The sequence below is a fragment of the Simochromis diagramma genome, unplaced genomic scaffold, assembly GCF_900408965.1.
Source record: "Simochromis diagramma unplaced genomic scaffold, fSimDia1.1 OVJJ01000320.1, whole genome shotgun sequence".
Classification (NCBI taxonomy): Eukaryota; Metazoa; Chordata; class Actinopteri; order Cichliformes; family Cichlidae; genus Simochromis; species Simochromis diagramma.
Genome location: NW_024386773.1, coordinates 2223114 through 2238332, shown reverse-complemented (window position 1 = coordinate 2238332; position 15219 = coordinate 2223114). Strand labels below are relative to the sequence as shown.

General features: G+C 37.8%; 1 protein-coding gene across 2 annotated transcripts in view; it reads left to right on the top strand.

Annotated features, from left to right (window-relative positions):
- The first annotated feature begins 1138 nt into the window (after window positions 1-1138).
- Window positions 1139-15219, top strand: part of ip6k1 (inositol hexakisphosphate kinase 1) — a 37408-nt gene continuing 23327 nt past the window's right edge. The window contains exon 1 of one of the 2 annotated variants that reach the window (XM_040003225.1): window positions 1139-1350. The gene's annotated coding sequence lies outside the window, so the exon portion shown is untranslated. The other variant, XM_040003233.1, reaches the window with a different exon arrangement.

Here is a 15219-nt window from a genome sequence, read left to right as displayed (position 1 = left end):
GTGATCGACTTGATTTTTTTTTTTTACTTTTCAAAGGGGTTCTGAAGGTAGCCTCCAATTATTAATGCGTTGTTTACAGTGAGACGAATTTATGTAGTCATCCTTTTAAGTCACTCATATTTATGTATATTGTGGTTTGTTCTTTATATTGGGACAGCTTTTTTGTTTGCTTTTTTATGTCCCCACCTCGCTTACAGTATCATAACATAACTACTGAACATAACTACTGTAACAAAAATAATTTCCCAAATATGGGATAAACAAAGTATTCATCACATCAAAGAATAATCATCTCATCATAACCACCCCATATCATGATTTTTTTTTCAAAATCTTAGCTTCTTTTATCCACTTTAATTGCAGTTTTATCAACACTGTTAGTGTAGCATCTGCAGTCAGTTAGTTCTTTAAGTGTTTATGTTTAAATAATATCAGTATTTATGACCTTAATTAATCATTAATGAATTTAAGTCATATGGTATTATTGTACTGTTATTGTTGTTGTTGCTCTTGTTGTTGTTGCCAGAGGCGTTCGAAAGGTTCAGACAACAGTTTACATAACTGTAAAGCAGTCATGTAAACTCACTATTCGTATTTCTTTTCTTCTTTTTTTTTAAAGTTTAAGTTATTTCTTGAATGAGATTTCTTGATTAATATGTGTTTTTTACAAGTTGTCTTTAATAACCTTGTGTATACCAAATATATTCAAATAATAGTTACATAACACACAAATGTAAAGTACAAAAAACAGGAAACAAAGATAATTTGTCATGATTCTCAAGATCACCCCAGTAAAATCCCAAATATTAAAATATAAATAAATGTACTTATGATTAAATAATATAATGCATATGATTTGCATATTAAGTAAGTAAGGTAAGAACGCGAATGCACTGGATTTATTTCTGAATAACTATTCATATATGCCCCCCTAACCCACCTCCTGTATGCCACTCCATTTGAAAATTCATGTAACCTCAGACTAGTGGTGACGTTTGGCTTGCAGCAGTTATAAAAGGATTATTCCTCATGTTTCTTCCCCAGATAAAGCTTTAAGTTTATTTTTGGTTAACAATCCTGGTAAACGAAAAAAAAGGCTGCAGCTTGCGAGTAGGGTCGTAAGAAACTGTAATTCCTGTTGTGACCTGAAGATGGCACTAAGCCGCCATTGTCACGCAGATGAACCGTAAAATCCAAACAGGCTGACGTTAGCCTCCTCCTGGATGTTTTTCTTCGCCGTTAAAGAGTTTGGCTACAGTAGAGCGATATTAATCAACCTCTCCAGTCTCTGAAGCACCTCCAGCGACACCTCTGCGGAGTCTGCTCCCCGTCCACTCGATGCTCCTGAAGGTGAGTAGCTATCGTGACAGCTCGGTGCCTCTCTAACCGGAGAGACTGCGTAATGTTAGCCGCTAGTGTTAGCATGCACCGCTGCTCAAACGGCAGAGTCAGACCAGTGTTTACCGTCAGAGTCCGACACTCGGAGCATTAGTTGAAGAAGAGAGGTTTACCACTGACATGAAAATGAAACAACGGGAAGATTTATTTTAACTCTAAGCCGTTTGAAAACGAGTCTGGCTGACTTAGCTAGCTAGCATGTTGTCAGGCTAAGGTCAAGAAGCTGTCCAATCTGACAGCTAACGCTAACTAATATGGTACCGATTCTACAAACGGGATATGTAGGAGACAGCCACGCCAATAGCAGGTAACATCAGCTCCGGTTCTGACCGCTGGAAACGGGGCTGTGTCGCTCACAAGATTTCCAACAAGAGGTGGGTTCCTGAAAGTTTGACTGGGGTAAATATGGTTTTAAGGGAGGCTGATGGAGTCAGATGGGCTGCCCAGTGTGGCATACTGGGATGGGTTGGTGGTGGTATTGCTACCTGGCATTTTATGAAGGTTTGCCCGGGTTTAATCGTAGCTTTTCTGGGTGCGATGCTGCTGCTCCACAAATGGCGACAGTGTTAGTAAATAAACCGACTCATCCGCTTTACTTCTGCTCTGTGGCGTTTCTGCAGAGGATGCGGTGGTTTCTGTGGCTCCTATGTATTTCTATATAACCAGCAGCTAACAGCCTCTTCTCAGGCATCAGTCAGCTAAGCTCAGTGATGACTGACGAGGTTTCCAGGTCTTAATATAAATTTCTGATCATTACATTTCTGGTATGTAACAGTGCTGTGCAAAAGGTTTGAATGTGTCCTCATTTCTTTATATTTTGGCTTCCAAGGAGCCAGACTTTCTTGTAAATTTTTTGAAGTGATCTTGAGCAATAATAGTTCTGCTCGCTTTCTGGATTTTTTTCCCCCACTCGTTTTCAGTCCTTGTACCTGATCATTTTCAGAATATTTTTTTGTTTCTTCAGCAACTTAAGATTGACCTATGAATCATTCAAGCATAAAAAGGCTTCTAACTCAAAGGATGAATCAGTGTTGTGTCTACACAAAACTGTCAGCTTGGTAAAAAACCAGCAACCAAGTATATCCTTAGACAAGTGGTTAGTGGCAGCCTGTTGCATAACACATAATTTGCTCCCATTCATTTAGTCAAATCTGTGAAAATATCTAAAGATAACACAGTTTGATAGACATAAAATTGTATTTTTGCACCAACAAGGTGATTCTCGAAGCGCTATTGGCCCAAAACTATAAGACTAGGTTGTGTGAGTTTGAGTGTGTGGGTAAGCTAGAAAAATGCCCTTTTTTGGAATTATTAAAGTTTCCCAATCGGAATCTGAAAAAATAACTATATTTTGGCGTGGAGAAAAAATCCTACAAAGACCTGACACAAGACCTGAGAGTTCCATCTGGCGCTTCAGTTGATTCAGCTACTGTTCACTGAAGCCATGTCAGAAATGGCTTTAGTGGAAGGGTGGCTGTATAAAGTATCTTAAAGCATTTTGGAGATCTTGTCAAAACTGGTATAACTGTAAATGCAGGAAAGTACCATGAAATTTTTAAACACCATGCAGCACCAACCGGAAAGCATTTGTTTGGGAACAGTTTCATTTTTTAAAAAATTTTTTTTAGCATAACAATGATCTCAAACACACACACCATTGCAGTAAAAGCATACCTGGATATAAAAACACACCAAGGAACACTATCAATCATGGACTGGTCTCCACTGAGCCCAGACCTCAATGTTATTGAGGTAGTGTGACAGAGAACAGAACAAAAGGCAGCCACCATCCAAAGAAGAGCTTTGAATTTCCTTCAAGATGCCTGGAGGACTATTCCTGAAGACTACTTAAAGAAATAACAAGGAATCTTGCCTAAGTTCAGGCTGTGATAAAGAATAAAGGTGGACATACCAAATATTGACTTTCAAGCTCGTTAGAAATGTGCAAACTTTGTTTTAGCCTTATATGCTGTATTTTTGTATATGTCTGAGCACAAATCATTGCACATGTTCCCCATCCTTGTAGCAAAATATAAAGAAATGATGGTGGCTGAGGAAGTGCAGACACACAAATGTCAGTGATTCATAAGCAGTGTTTTTATTTTTCAATGTTTTATTTATTTGATGTTTTCTCCTCTTTTTGTGTGAGTTTTACCATTTACAGTATTTGTCATATATATTTTTTGTTGCTATGCTGTAAATCTCTTGTCAGACTAAAGCTAACTTTTTGTTAATAATTTTCCAGTAGTGGGTAGTATAGTAATGGGTGGACAGTCAGTGTACACATTCCAAGTGTTTGTCTCAATATTTACATTTTTCAATGCTGGCCAGTAGCAGTTTATCTTTTCTGAACAATCAAAAACAGAAACAGATTCTGAGCCAGATTCTGAGCCAGATTCTGATGCTGGACAGTATGATATTATTATTATTATTATTATTATTATTATTTTAATATAGATTTAGGGGCAGGGATAGCTCAGTAGGTAGAGTGGTGGCCCCATGATCGGAAGGTCGGGGGTTCGATTCCCCTGAACAGCTACCCTGAGGTACCCCTGAGCAAGGTACCGTCCCTACACACTGCTCCCCGGGCGCCCAATGGCTGCCCACTGCTTCACTGAGTGAATGGGTTAAATGCAGAGAGGAATTTCCCCACAGGGATCAATAAAGTACACTTTCTTTCTTCTTAAAGGACCAGGAATTCATAAAATCTTAAGGTATTTAAATTTAAGAAATAATGCATAAAATATGACAATGCAAAAAAAGAACAACTCAAAATAAATAATCTACACTTTGACACAGGGAGTTAGTCCTCAACAGGACGCTTATGTTATGTTTCAGTTTGATTTAATGTAGCAGTGAGTGTTAAAATGATAATTGTCAAAAATAACTTTCTTCAATAAAAAATGTTCAATATTAATTTGATAGAACTCATTCCATCAATAGCTTGATAGACAGCAAAGAAAGTCTAATTATGATGAGAATACCGCTAAGTTGAACTATTCATGTGACTGGAAGAGAGTTAAAACTACAGCATGTTAGGTTGACGCACCCGCAGCACTTAATCTATGGGTCTCTGCAGCCATACAAACTGAAAGACTGATCGATGGTCTGTATGGCTTATGTAGTGAGTCATAAACACAGAACAGTGGCAGTACAGATGAAATGTTTTACAGTTGTTTAGAACCAAACTATTGTCATCTTGGGTTGTTAAGTCAGGGTAAGTGATTTGGTGGAGGTTGTCAAAGTAGCTCCTTTTCTAAATCCATGCACTGCTCTCGCTCTCTGACATGCCCTTGTTTCATCTTTTGTCATCATTGTGCACTAGGAATGTAAAAGCAACCTGTTGCCTTAGCAATGATATCGCAATATTAAACATCTAGATCACAAAAACAATTATACAGGTGTTATTGCTAATTATATGCTATTGCACAACCCTAGTTACTAACGCCATGGCCTTAAACATTTCTATTAGACCGCACTTCCCCAGCTGTGTGTAGAAAGTTGAACATTTCTGTCTTACTTCACTGTTACATAGAATAGAATAGAATAGAATACTTTTATTTGTCAATTTCTTCAAATGTACTTGCCATACAAAGGAATTGAAATTACGTTTCACACTGTCCCAAAAAAATGCGTAGGCATTGACAACAATAAGGTGCAGATGCACAACAAAAACAAAAACAGCCCTAACAATAAGAGAATAAATAGTAATATAATAATATAAATAGTGCTAAAAGAATACTAAAAATATATATATATAGCAGCAGGTGTGTGCAATTGCAATGCAAGTCAGGAATGTTTTCATTGTTTTCATTCTTGTTTACATCAAGTGTGGTCAAATTGGGCATCTGATCCAAATCTGAAATGGTCAGAATTAAGGTTTTAGTTTATAATAGATGCTTATGTTACTTCATTGAAATACATGTCGTACATGTGTCATGTTCAGTTCCTGACAGAAAATGAATAATAAACAAACCAAAATTAACCATTGTATGTTCACATCTCACTTTTAACCTTTAACAGAAGTACTGATTTGGTTTATATCATGATGAATATCAATAGCAACTGATGACATAGTAATTAATTGTGGCACCAAACAGATTTGGTGTACCACCAGTCACTATCCAGGCTCATTAGGTTTTCTTGAGATGTTTAAATTTAATCAAACATCAATGCCAGATGCAGACCTTTCATATAATGTACAGTCCAAATTAAGATAATTACAAAAGACCAGTCAACAAAGAGTCAAGAAAAAGGCTTCATTGACTTCAGGATGTCAGCTCAATATGTGCAGAAAGTTTCATAATGAGAGAGTGACAGATCTTTGATCTTGTGGTACAGCTGTAACATATAACCCAGCCTTCTGCCATAAAATTCATAACACATCAAAATGAAACTTCCTTTTACAGCCTTCTGAGATTTGTCTTAGAAACATAATTTGCTGTAGCTGAATGGCTTTTTAGTTCAATGACTTTCTGAACCCTCAGTTCTCTGTGACTCCATGTGACTACTTATTTGTGGAATAAAATTAAAAATGATAATGCAAATTATTCTCTGTGGAAACAAAAATTGTCTCATGTTGAATTAGAGCTGTTCGATATGACCAAAATCTCATATCCCGATATAAGAATTCTATCGTCCACGATAACAATATAAATCACAAAAATGTAACATTTTCTGTAAATTATGTGAATCTCGGGCAGCTCGACTTGCGAGAAGTGTTTCCAGCTGCACGTCATGTAGCTGGAGTCGAGTGTTTTAACCGATGCATGAAACGATACATTTTTAGACATAAGTTGTAAAGTCCGCCGTTTTCTTTATATTTATTACACGACGTGCTGCGGGGAAAAGCCTGTTCTAACGTTTGAGTCTAAGGTTTATTTTTTAGCACCTGGCGGCTCTTTTTTACTTCTCATTCGTAAATAATCTGCTCTTTCACGTGATTCAGTTTATTTTGAAAAGTCTCAACAGGATCTTGAGCTTTATTGTGAAAGGTTTATGTGGTACATAAACAAGCGGACATGCGATAGTGTTACCGTCATTGTTGCTAACCACAACGCATAAAAACAGGCGCTTGTCTGTCTATAGTGTGGTTATATTAAATATAAGAGAAAGAGAGAACTTTAAGAAATTAATATAGCCACTACAGTGACCATCAAAACGGTGAAAAAATATTGCCTTAAACAGTTTATTTTTGCGACACCACGAAACAAACGATAGCGTAAAATGAAATGATAGACGTTTTTATATCATCATCCGATATATATCGTTATATCGAACAGCCCTATGTTGAATGGAGTCCCAGGTGTCTCTTAATAGGCAGTAAACAAGCATTCATTCTCTGACCTCAGTTGTCTGCCTTCAGTATCAATTTTGTTTTGTCTGCATCCAGTTAAACTGTGCGGGCCTAAATTTCATTTAAATAAAAATACAAAATAATTTAAGAAATTTGAGCGCTGCATTAAAATACTGAATATAAAAGCTCCAGAGTAGAAACTTAGTTCAACAAAAGTGATTACTGACACACTAATTAGATAACTAAGGATAATTGGAACAAAATGGACTACACCTGTGATTTCTGATGAGCCTAATTGCGTGCATATGGATATGAAATTACCCGTGAACAAGGACAACATCCAAGAAAATAAACCATTCCTTCTTTTTCAGCATGAATAAACTTTGGTAACAAACATGAAAAGATGCCTGATGAGTACTGGGGGCACATCTTTAGTCTGATGAGACCAGAATACAATAGTTTGGTTCTAACCTCACCAGGACCACCTCGGTGAAGTGCAAAGTAAAGAATGAAGGAGGGACTATAATGATATCGAGCTGCAAAAGGTGATGGGGAGATGACATTTCTAAATGGCACCATGAATATTTCTGGACCAAAATACAAGCTGACAAGGTGGCTTCCAGTCACCTGATGCCCTGTAGAAGATGCCAGAGAGAAGAGTCAAAGCAACATTGCCAAAAGAATCTGAAAGAATAAATGAATTTTTTCAACCCTGTAAGCATCTAAGAGGAGATTATCAAAGTAAATAAAAGTGAAAATAAGAAGAGGGAGGAGGCAAATGGATGCAGAAAGATTCAAATCTTTGTAATAAAAGATGGACTATTTGTTTGTTGCATTGAATTCCAACTATAGGGTCTGTATTCTTAATGAAAATAAATTCTGATAAGTTTAGTACATTCTTTTGTGAACTTTTTATAAAGATAGTTTTAATATCTCAATAATAAAAATAAACATTTTTAATAGATTTTTAATGCTATCAAAATTTTTTGACATACCCAGGCAAATAATTTTAACTAACTCTGCATTCACACAGGAAGTGACTAGAATTGATCATAGAAGGTCAATGACATTTAGCAACTTTATGCAAAAACAAGTGAGAAGCGACCACCAATAACTGTAAAGAAGAAGTCATTTGACATTTCAGGTGGGGTGGGTAGGCAACTGGAGCCTGGAATGTTCATTAGTGACCAATCACTGATGAGTGAAATGCTTCATATGAGGATAAAATTAAAGGTTTAACTCATAGATGTTATGAGTAGTTTAGTTAAACTCATAGAGTTAAATCTATGAGTTTAACTAAAGAGTTAAACATTTAGTACAAATCATGTGAATTATACCCTGGATTTTAGACACACTTTAACTCTTTGAACCTGATACTGTCTTTGGCTCTTCCAAAGATAATTTAGATGCACTCCCTCCAAAACCAACCCCCCCAAAACCTTTAGGTATTTATACTTAAGATATGTCTAGTTACCCTTAAAAGATTGTCCAGATGAACAGAATCAACTTTTGTGGGATACCCTTAAAAGCCTTTAAACACTGTTCAACACTTATACCTGTTAACTGTCTGCACCTGGCTCACAGAATTTTCCAGGAATGGTGACGCTATTTTCCAGAGAATCACTTTGTGATGATTTTGCACAATTTGATCTTTTATCTCAAAACACAACGTGTTCCAGAGCATTTTGGACATGCAAAATAAGTTATTGTTGTGGTGCTAAGAAGTAACCCTGAAAAGTTAATCCTGAAGTAACTTCGCAAATCCTGCTAAACCTGCTTCATAAATTTCAGTCCTCTGCTCTATGTTTTACACAGAACTAGTTCACAAACATCAGAGTATGAGAAACCAATTTTTACCAATGCCACAAGTTTAACCATGAACTTGACATGACAGGCGTCTCAGCTGACAGACTGACATGTTGAGTTTTGGTTGCCATGTTGACACTACCATCTTGAGTTTGTGGTGAAAAAGGAGCCCATATGGTAGACGTGTGTGTGGTCTTGGTGGTTGTTTTGACCGATGCAAGCTGACATTTCTCTGACGTCATACCCAGCCCATTGTGTGTGTGTGTGTGTGTGTGTGTGTGTGTGTGTGTGTGTGTGTGTGTGTGTGTGTGTGTGTGTGTGTGTGTGTGTGTGTGTGTGTGTGTGTGTGTGTGTGTGTGTGTGTATTTCTCAGCAGCTGTTTGGTTGTGTTAGGGGACCCTGGCAGCAGCTGTGTGTGTATTTGTGTTTCTTCCATGTTGTAGTTTGTGATTTTTGACAATGACAGATGTGTTTTGGTTTTTTTGGGGGGAGGGGAGGGTTCTTCCCATGGGACTGCATGATACTGCAAAACAGCTGGATCTACTTCCTCTGTTCTTTCCGAGCCTCCTCGTGGCATCATTATTATATCATGAACCGTTGTTCATCCTTGCCTTCTCCTTTTTTCTGGGATTGCTATTGAGAACACAGTTTTGTATATGGATTGATTAATTATCTGTTACACTTAAACTAGCGTCTCTCATTTAGAAACCTGGACACTACTGGAAACCTTTTCCTGTTTGTGTGTCAGCAGTACCAGCCTCCAGCCTTTATTTAGCATCGTTTAACCTAGTCATGCTACACTGCACTGATACAACCATTCAGCAGTGAAACACAAGCTGCTGACATATGCTGAGGATGTTGATGGTGTCTTTTGGGGATTTTTCTAGAATGTTTCTCCTCATGGAACTGCACTAAAGAGGTAAAGGGTGAGAGATGGGATCCTGACAGTTGTAAATGGTATAGTTAATTGTTTGTGGTGGTAAAAAAGACAACAAAACGTTTTAAAATGTTTTTATGGTTTTATATTATCCAGTGTGATGTTATCAAACGTCTTTCTGGAACACACAACTAATGATGACATACGGGGGGAGATCTCCCTGTCATCTCCCTGTGTGAAACTGCCTGATTCAGTTTAAGCGTTGTTTTTCAATAGATTGCATAGTCAAAAAACTCACTCCCATTTCTTCTTGTTGCATGTTGAAGCTGTACTTGGAACCTTGTTAAGATTAAACCATGCAAAATCAGATTTTTTTTTTTTGCCGTTTTTAAGTGGTCTTAAACCTTTGCTTGGGCCTCTTGTAGAGGACATAAAGTCAGAGATAGAAACGACAAGGAGCAGGTGCATCTAGTACAGGTAGAGCTGCTGCAAAAACCCACAGAGCTCAGCAGCCTGTTCTCTGATTGGATAGTTAAATTTGTGATTGACATGACATTGGCCAATCAGATGAAAGGAAGAATAACAGGGTCAAAATTCGTACTTGTAACTTGAAGCTTGAGTGCAGAGTTTCACACGTATTTTTTAAGTAAAAGATTAAGTAAAAGATTTGTGTGTGGACGTAAGTCCACACACAAATCTGTTTTACACACACAAATTCTTTTTACACATACAAATCCTGATTTACAAGTACAAAATATTTATGACCACAATTTGAGCCCATACAGGGGCCCTTACAGTGTTTTAATCAAAGACTAATTGTTGATTTTGTTGCATAAGGCTACCTCAAAGAGGCAGCTACTGTTCTGCCTGCATCATGGGAAGCTTACTTGTGTAAACAAGGGCAAAGAGAGGCGTGCGCTGCCACAAACTGGACCAAAGAAAGGAGCCAGGAGGCAGCTATAGGCAATTCACTGCCATTTAACGTATGATTTTATTGTCAAATTATGTTATTATTATTTTTTTTTTTAAATTTTGTTAAATGTCTCTTAAGCATTTATTTTAGTTTTCAATTTTGGGGTGGAGGTTAGCCTTTATTGTGATAGGACTGTGGAGAGAAGACAGGAAGGATGGAAGAGATACACCTTGGTGAAGACACACAACATAGGGCCTGGTGGATTCAAACTTAGGCCCTATAATAGTCTTACAGCATATGGGTCACCTGCTCAAACCAGTGAGTTATATTGGCGACCTAGTTTTCAAGTTTGACTGTTGCTTGAGTGGTCTCATTTTCAATTCCTGCCGTTTAATAATTGGACCAATAGGCAAAGGAGCTTACAAAGAAAAGCGTCTGGACTTCTTTGCAAGCTCCTTTGACTACGATGACCTGGATGACTGAGAACCTTCACAGACAATTGGACAAATAATTGAGTTGCCAACAACATGCCTAGTACATGCTACAGGACATACTGTGTGGAAATAGCTGCGTGACCTGTGTGGATAGTGTGTAGCAGGGAGCATCCATCTTTGTAGTTGTAAAAACAGTCTGCACATTGGCACAGTCTTTAGATAGAAGTCCTTCCTGTATTGTATCAGAAGTGTGTATTCTCATGTTCATGTCCGTTGGATAAAATGTAGAAAGTTCAGAGATGCAGCACGTGTGTCCTTACAGCTAAACAGTAAGAAGTCCACTGACAGGAAACACTTGTTGGTTTTCTCCTCTTGGTTGGCCATTAATCTGTTTTTTGTTGTGAGGTGATTGCTTTGTAGTGGGTTATGAATTGTGAATAATTGTTTTTCTCACATTGTATTTATTAAAATTGTGGAATGATATTTCTTTAATGATATATTATTTTTATTATCAATGGGAAAGTGGGCAAAAATGTCAGTTGGCATGTTTTGGCCTTCTTTGAAACAGACAGGGTATAAGGTAGGGCCGCACGATTCATCGTTAGAAAATCGCGATCTCAATTCATACTTATGTGCGATCTCATTTCCAAATGACAACGATTAAAAAAAAAACAAAAAAAAAAAAAAAACGATGCAGACGATTGTACTGCATTTTGATCCGGGACGTAATCTGCATGAAAACAAGCGCTCACTCTTCCTGCTCAACAAATGACAAGGGCGGAGCCTTATACCACGTGATACAGAAGCTGTGCCGTGTGATGCTAAAATTGGCAGGGGAAAAAACAACAGAGAGCACGTCAGGGATGACGAGAAAGTGACTGGAGAAAATCCGTCCCGGTCAACCACCCAAACATCAATAACGGGAACCTTATACAGCGCTTCCCTATACCCGTCGAACTTCCGCAGGCACAAAGAAATTACGGAGGCCATCACTTATCACCTGACCAAAGATATGGCTCCCATCAACACTGTGCAAAACGAGGGATTTAGGAAAATGATCAACAACCTAGACAAACGCTACACAGTGCCGTCCCGCAACTATTTTTCTATTGTTGCACTACCTGCTCTATACACGCAGTGTCGAGCAACGGTGGAGACGGAATTTCAAGCAGTACAACATTTTGCGGCAACAACAAAACGTGAGACATTTGTTGTTTTTATGTTCAGTCTCAACTGTTACGAAGTTGATGTGCAGTTAATAAGTGCAATAAATATTTATATTGGAAAAGAAAATCGTGAGAGAATCGTGATCTCAATTCTAAGCAAAAAAAATCGTGATTCTCATTTTATGCAAAATCGTGCAGCCCTAGTATAAGGCTTTGCTTGAAACTTTGATTCCCACTTGTGTTTGTGCAAATGAGTCATTAAAAGCAGTTAATTTTACTAATAGAAAAAAGCAGATAGTAGTCAAATAGCTTTTAAAAAAAGACCTCTTTCGATTTAGGTTAGACTAAAGCCACAGATTTGCATACATACTGGTAAGCCATCAGTACTGGCAAAGGAACCAGATTTGTTCATGCATGGTTAATTCTGTATTTTCCACAGTGACTTTTACTTTTTCGATTTGGAGTATAGCTAGGGGGCCTCGTGGCTGTTTTGTTTTTTCATTGGAGGTGTGTGTGTGTGTGTGTGTGTGTGTGTGTGTGTGTGTGTGTGTGTGTGTGGGTTTTTTTTTTTTTTTTTTTTTTTTTTTATGAATATAATGGTTAAATCGTGTAGTGGATCAGACAAAATCAACCTCCCGATAAAGGAAATGATGAGGACATCTGACGAGCTGACTTTCTGTTCTGACATTTTGACTTTGTTGGTTTCCTTCTTCAGTGTCAGAGAAGCTGCAGCAGTGATCGGTAGGTGTACTTAATGTTTGTCATGTCAGCTGTACAAATATGTTGAGTTAAAGAGCCAATTTAGCAGCAGCCTCTACATCTACATTTACATTTGTCAGTGTTCTTGGCTGTTTGTCTGTCGCCATTAGCCTCGTTCCAGATGAATGGCGCCTTGCCTGGAACGCAGACAAGTGCAGGCAGCGGCTGTAATCAAGATGTACAGTTCGCAAGGAAGTCGAAGAAACTTACTTCTGGTTCTGCTCCAGATTTAAATGAAGTTATCGGCTTGGTCGTTTCAGCTTGTATTCAGCCTCCAGTAGCGCCATACTTTAGTAAAATGGCATACAGGCTGTGTTCATGGTTAGACATCCCCATTACTCAACTATTTCAAATTAGATTTGCCAGAACTAATATAAGGCAGCCCCATATGGAACAGAAATATATGTATAAAGGAAATCTATTATAGCCTGCAGTGTCATGCTAAGACTTACTGCTGAAAGTAGCCACTTTTTTCAGTGTTCTTACTATATATCTAACATTTGGAATTAAAAGACAGATCTCACATTTCTTTTAGGTTAGATGGTTATCAGTTTGTTGCTGTCCTTCTCAAATCATAAAGTTTTAAAGTAATTCAAAAATCTACCAGTACAGTGTAGAATCTCTAAAATTAAATTAGTACTATACAGCTTCTCTTAACTCTCATTATGCTGCGATCTAACTGAACTATCTAAACCAATCAGGTCCTCATTTACATTAGAGGCCAGGCATTTTTTTTTTTATCATGCACTTGGTAAAGAACAAGTAGCAACATCTGCAATTTCTCTAGAAGCCACTTGAGGTTGTTTCCAAAAATGAGTCATAGACCCCCATGTTAAAATGCCCAAATTTAGAGCATCAAAAAATTTGTTTACAGCCTGTTTAAAAACAGTGTTTTAGGTCTTCAAAATGTGGTGTCCAGAATATTTGACTGAATGATAAAATGTTTGTCAGCAACAGAAATGACAATAAATATGCCAGTAAACTGTTGGTTGCAAGATGTTAAGCCACCCACCACAAACGGCACTGCATTGCTTACAGGCGGCATGGTCTCTTCATCTCTATCTGTGATGTCAACAAGCAAGGCAGAGAGAAGTTAAATGCCACATAAATTACATTACTGGGCAGGAACATCCCAAGTCTAGAAACCAATGGGTGATGTCACAATGTCCTTTTTATACACAGTGTTTGGTAGAGTAGCTGCAGTGCCTGGCTCCAAATACTCCAGGTGGTTTGATCTCCTTTAAGTTGTTGTTTTGTGTAAGTTTGAATGACATCAGACATGCGTCTAACTAAAATAACCTTTTTGTCATGTGACCACTATTAATCCCACCTGTAAAGCTCTGACTGGCTGGCTTCCTAGAACATGGTTGTGAATATGTGGTTGAATTTCCAATATGTGGTGGCGATGATAGATTAATGACTCCCTGACCTTTGCTGCGTCTTGGGAATGTTTCCACCAGTATGATTATAATCTGATTGCCTCAGGCAGTTTAATGCAGGTACAATAGATATCTTTGCTTTCTAAACTTTTTCAGTCAACTCTGCTGAAATAAAGGGTTTTATAAGGTGAGAGAGACCTTGGAAAACCTGAATAAGACTAAAGCTAGTTGTGGAATTGACTACATTTATTTAGGTGGGTATTGATTAATCTTCCCAATAAGGATTAGCTGGTTACCGCTTGTCTCTCTTCTTTTTGGTGCTTTTTGAATCAGCAAATGCAGTTTCAGGAGATAACATGTTTTAAACGTCTCTGAGTAGATTAGATCGAGAATTGCCTTCGTTATGTAATTTGCGTCTCAGACAGTTTAGCTGTGTCTCCTGTTATTCTTTCTGGGTATTTTTACAGCACCGTGCCAAACTTTTCTGTGTCCAGTCTGAAGATGCGTCCAGGAAAAATAATTCTTCCCTTTAACCCTGCTGGATGTGCTGTGTGTCCAAACCACAGCAAGCACCCACCGCTCTTTGCTGAACCACGTCACAGCATTAAACTGACTAAAATAGAGGACGGCAGCAGTAAATGCAGCAGTTTTAAGAACTGATCTATATTCAAGAAAAGATTGGTTAAAGAAATGTCTTTAAATAATCTCTTCTTTCTATGTTATAATCATAGATCCTTTGGTTATAACCTGGAAGATGCAGATGCAGATGCAGATCCTAAGTTGATGCTAAAATGCTTGTTTAATAAGCTGCATCTATAAATTTTTTTGGACAAACCTGCAAATTAGTGCTACATAACAAATTAATTAAATCCTTATACTTCAATAACCAAAACAGAAGCATCAAAATCTTTTGGAGGTTTTTACCACAAGGCAGGCCATATTATTTCAGACAATTATATGAAAAATGATTCAGAAGCAACCAGCGGCACAGAAGGGGTCTAGTCCAACAGATGTCCCATTCAGATTGATGGAAGTGAAGCATATCAGACACCTTCCAGCTCAAACAAAGCTACTCTCCTAACTCCAGTATCCATATTTTCGAAGAATAGAAAAATAAATAATGAAATCCCCTGTACAGTTGTTATGAAGGGTGAAACTATCCACAGAAGCCTAAACTGTTTTTTGTACCAC